Raw genomic sequence first — 5,919 nt, forward strand, 5'->3', positions numbered from 1 at the left:
ACTGGCATCCGAAGAATCTCACATCCAAGGCATCTGTGAATGAGCCTCCCATTGCCGGCAGTACCTAAAAGGCTGCACTACTTAGCATGTGGGGAGGAAAGAAAGAAGCAAACCTCATCAACAGAGGGCTGAGAAACCAGTATTTATTTTACTTGACGATTAAATCAGCACAATCTTGACTTATGATTAAAACAGACAGTTTAAAAACCATTTTGACTAATGTCTATCTCCTGAAATCCTGTACACTTCACCCTCTGCTTTATGAAAAGAACCAATAGATTAATTCAGAGTTTGGCAAGAAGAAGGGGTCTCCCTCTATTTTTTTAACCAAGAATCCTTCCTAACATGGTGTCATAGAAGTACAGGCCAAACTGTGATCAACTTGGATTCTCCAGTGAGCTAGATTATAAATCTTGTGCTGTTTAGAGTAGAGAATCATCACTCAGACACATGCTAGCTAAGATGACTTAGTACTTCTTTCCCTCCCCTTTCATTGTAAAATTCCAAGGAAATGAAGTTGTGAGTTGTTTTAATTCTCATGAGAAATGTTTTAAAGTTTTTGAGGAAAATGCCTTATTATCCATTACAAATGTGAATTTAAAAACTAGGGAATATTAACGAGGACCTTATCTCCCCGTAGTGGCTAATAGTGGGTATGGCTAATCAAGAAATACAGCGGACCCCGGAAATTCGAGGAGGTTCTGATCCTAGAGCACAGACGAATTGTGGAAAACAGCGAATTTTAGAGATGGTCAGAAACCATAGTGCAATGAGATTGGAAATCAATGGCAAAAGAAACCACAAGAACTTCATAAACAAGTGGAAATTAAATAACACCCTCCTGAACAACCAATGGGTCACAGATGAAATTACAGATACGGTCAAAAAAAAGCCTACAAATGCCTATTTTTATAGTTTAAACCCTAAATATGCTATGTCTCCAGCAGTTATGTAGTTTTTATTTAATAAAATACTGTATATAGTATTGTTTTGGGGTTTTTTGTTTTTGTTTTTGTTTTGTTTGTTTGTTTTCCGGTACCGGGAATCGAACTCACGACCTTGTGCTTGCCAGGCAGGAGCTGTGCCGCTGAGCTAAACCCCCAGCCCCTGTATACAGCATTGTAATAATTTAATAAAAGTACTATACGGTCGTTTGACCTTCTGGAGTCTTAAACTTCTGGCCCTTAGAAGCTTTAGAAGATGCAGGGCGCTTTGGCGGCATCTTAGGGATCTTAGGGCTTTAAGTGGAAATAGCTACACACCACACAATCTGTTACGATGCATGAATGCTGGTGCATCTGCCTTAGATGGGTGACAGGGCAGCAGCCAATCAGCAGCAAGGAGAACTGACTAACCCTCTCGGATTGGCTACTTGCAAACCTCCCGCCAAAAAAAATAATTGAGGAGGCTATTTTTAGTTTCTGTGAAACTGGGGGTTTCCCGAACTATTATTAGTTAGGTTCTAAGGAAAAATCCGCAAATAACTGAGGCCTCAAACTCTCAACTGTGACTTTGCAGTGGTATACCGTACTGTAAAGGGACTTGTCAATGTTTTAAGACTATTTCAGCATTCTTTTTAAAAAAAAGAGAGAGAAAAGATGAAACATGCAAATATGACCAAATACACTTTGGCAGTGCTGAGGTGTCTGTGATTTGCCTATGCCTTTAATGGAAAAAAATATGCTAAGCATGTTGTGTAGTCTAACCACCCTAATTAAAATTTTAAAGACTTGAAATTTTTATATAAATGTCAACAGCAAAGGACACAAAATTTCAATTAAACAGGACTAAGTTCAAGATATCTATTCTTACAGCATATTGACCATAATTAATAACAATGTATTATGCACCTGCATATTGCCAAGACATCAGATTTTATGTTCTCACCATACAAAAATAATATGGAAAAAAAATAATAAATAATATGGAAGATAATCCACATATTAATTAGCTGTATTTACCCACTAAACATATGTGTATAAATCAAAACATCATATCACACGCCAGTGCATATACTTTCTATTTGTTAACTTAAAAATAAGCATAAAAGTGAAAAAAGTGTTAAATGAGTATATTTTCTGAGGAGGTATATGAAAGTGTCAAAGCAAGACTTTAAAAATTTTTTATAAACACACCAACAAGAGCTGAGAGTGTAGTTCATTGGTCGAGAGATTCTGCAGCCTGCACAAGGCCACAGGTTCAATCTCCAGCACGGCCAACAAAAGAACAAAGAAAGCACACCAATAGAAGTCCAGCCATCAGCATCAGCTTGGGAGAAGGAGCTGCTGGTAAAAATTCCTGGTCATCATAAAGTAAACATGGCGGCCAAAGGATGCTGTAAGTTCTTTCTGCAATAGAACTCCCGCTGTCATGGAAACCTCCTATGTCCAGCTGTCCAATAGAGTGGTCTCTGGCCTTAAGCAGCTCTTGAGCCCTTAGTATGCTACTGGCTGCCACCACAAAGGGGTTGAAGCTTTTATTTAGCTCCATTTTAAAGTATTTAAATTTAAATGATCGTAGCCACATACAACTAATGACTGCTACAATGCACAGGCAAAAACTGCTATCTTTCTCTTGAAAAAAATACGTAAGTCTTCTCTGAGTAGCTTTTAATGAACATTGGACTACCTGCAAGAGAAAGTGCTAGAGAATGAAAAAGCAAAAGATTTTAGCACCCAAGACAGATGGAGATAAAGTGTCTGGTCATGTCACATTAGATTTGAGGATATCAGAATCCCCAAAGCATAATAGGCCCACTAGCAAGTTCATGAAATTACAAAAGAGGTGAAGGAAGCAACAGAAACCATCCGATTTTTACTGAAACAGATGCCACAGCTGCAGAAACCATCTCAGCAATCCCTCAGCTGCTGCAGCTTAGAAGTGCCAAACAAGAATATCCCAAGAGCGCATAAACTTTTCAGTAGATACCAAAATGAAACAGTTCAACTCCTCTCCTGATTTATCCTCTGAGTTCAAAGAGCGTTGTCCTAAAGCCAGGTCCTCTCACAGGACAGGACAAATAGCTCAGTGTCCTCCCTTCTGGATCTGTTATAACCTTAGTGTCACTCTACACTGTAGGGGAAAAAAAACATTTAGGACAAAGGACAGTATTTAGGAATTCCAGAAACTTTGGGATATATGGTCAACGGCAACTTTTAATTAGGAAAACCTAATTGAAGAAGAACTACTTTTAATATCGGGGTGTGTGGAAGAGAAAGTATCTTAGGTGGTAGGAAGTAATTACATTGGCGGGGGATACAGTGCTGAGAACAAGTTTCCATGGTGATTTCTCCTGACTCTGTGCATATTTCTTGAATTTACTATTGAAATACTGGGAGCGGGAAAAGCTCTCACTTAAGCAAACTTCTGGAATTCCACTTCCCCACCCAAAACAAAATTGCAAATATGAAAGAGTGCCAAGTCCCCAGGAGAGTATGTAAAATAGCAGTTATGGTAAAATAGTTGGAGAAATTTAAGACCACCTCTGCCACCAACAGAACAACTCATTTTGGCTAGTCAAAGGGAAAGTAGATCTTGGTAGTTAGTGTGAATTACATGTTAAGAAAAATGGTTAGCCAGGCATAGTGGTGCAAGCCAGTAATCACAGCACTCAGGAGGCTGAGGCAGGAGGATTGCTGCAAGTTTGAGACCAGCCTGGACTACATAGTGAGACCCTGGCTCAAAAAAACAAAAAGAAAGGAAGGTAGGAAGGAAGGAAGGAAGGAAGGAAGGAAGGAAGGAAGGAAGGAAGGGAAGAAGAAAGAAAGAAAGAAAGAAAGAAAGAAAGAAAGAAAGAAAGAAAGAAAGAAAGAAAATTGTAAAGTTGTTGAATGCCAGAACTGTTTTAAGAACTTAACATATATTTAAGTCACTTAATCATAAAAGTAAATAAAAAGTGGTGAGCACTATACTGGATACCACTTCCTAGTAGAAAATCTTGCTAATCAATCCTGGATTACTACAAATGCATTCATCAGGTTGATCTGTTGTTTTCCATTTCAATGACTTATATTTATAATAACTTGCTTTCCTTGGGTCCCCTTTACTATGTTATCACAGGAAATTCTCCCCCCCCCCCCGCCCGAGGCATAATCCAGTACAGCTGAATTCAAACAGATGATTTCAACCCAAGTGACACTGTCCTTTACACTAAGGATAAATCAACCATAGTGGCAACTAGAAAGAAACTGCACCCACGAGGAAACTTTTCAGGGTGATATAAATGTCCTTTATTTTTATTAGAGGAGCACATACATGGATATCTTTGTCAAAATTCATAGCTCTAAAACTGAGAATAAGAAACATACATTTTACTACATATAAGTTACATACAAACCTACATATAAACCTGGTTTTAAAAAAAACAACTGCACCCAAAATTTGTGTCTTCTCCTTGATTTTATAAGTGAAAAGGGGGGCTGGGGATTTAGCTCAGTGGCAAAAGCGCCTGCCTGGCAAGCGCAAGGTCGTGAGTTCGGTTCCCGGTACCGGAGAAAAACCAAAAAAAAATAAATAAATAAAATATAAGTGAAAAGGAACAGGCCATAAAACAGCAAACTTTCAGTAAACTTTTGAAGAGAAAAATTCTGCTCAAGACCAGGTAAAAGCTTTTGCCCTTGAAAACCCTTATCTGGGAGGAAAAAAAAAACAACAACAAAATTAATTGGCATGTTTGAATTCCACACCTGTATTAAACTTCGGTCTTGATCAAATCACTAAAAATGAATCCAAATGTATTGGTGTCCTTAAATGTCCAATACCTCAGAACTATGCTAATATAGCAGCCACTAGTTACCTGTGGTTATTGAAATTAATTAAAATTAAAACTTAAGTTCTCTAGTGCAATGATGACATTCCAAGTGCTTAATCACAACATGTAGCTAGTGGCCACCATATTGGATTGCACAGATTTTAAGTTTTTCCATCATCACAGAAATCCCTACTGGATGTTAATTCCTCAGAGGCCGATCCAGTACAGTCATGCACAGCAGAATAATGGGGACTTACTCTGAGAACTGCATGGTTAGTTGCTCTCATGATGTAGACACCATGGAGTGTGCTTACACTGACTGACATGCCTATGGCGTTGCCAGGTGATATAATCTTATGGGACCTCCATTACATATTTAGTCCTTTGTTAAAGGAATATATACATATATATAATGATTTCAGTGTTGCATACAAATTATATGGCATGTGTCCCTGAGAATCCAACTGAGGAACGGATCTAGAAATTAAAATCATCTGGTTATAATACATACTGTAACTGCCCTGGTGGTACTCTAACAAGGCCATTGGCCTTCCAGACATCCAGACATCTCAGGGGCAGGCATATCAAGAGGTTACACATGGAGTAGTGGAGGAAAGGAGCTGCTGTGGCATAGGCACAAGCTCCAGGTGCCTGTCACAGCTTCCGAATACTCCAACAGAAGTCTGGTGGGAGGTTCACCAGCAAGATAAAATAATAATCTGTTTAGGGATCCTTGCTATAAGGCTTTGTCTAAGATACAGGCCTCTCAGCCATTACTAGCAGGTTAATTACATTGACCTACCATCAAAGCAAAAACTGTAACCTAAAAAATTGATTTTTCAGCAAATTATGAGACAGATTATTAAGAGCAGCCACCACAGAATCCCCCATTTCTGGACCTTCTCCCAAGAAATTGCTCTTGAGACATGCTGCTGCAGTGTGAACGTGACCCCCAAAGTTCCTGGGGTGGAACGTCAACCGTCAATGTGACAGCTTTGAAAGATGGGACCTGTGAAGAGATGATGAGCTCGTAAGGCCTCTGCCCTCATGAATGAACTAATGCCATTACAACACAGCAAATTCCTGACATAAGAATAACCTCTCCTTCCTTCTTTCCACAGATACCCACCACCAAAACCTGGTGTTATGGCTTGTGTCTAGATCTCCCC

The sequence above is a fragment of the Chinchilla lanigera genome, unplaced genomic scaffold, assembly GCF_000276665.1.
Source record: "Chinchilla lanigera isolate Chin_1 unplaced genomic scaffold, ChiLan1.0 scaffold00036, whole genome shotgun sequence".
Lineage (NCBI taxonomy): Eukaryota > Metazoa > Chordata > Mammalia > Rodentia > Chinchillidae > Chinchilla > Chinchilla lanigera.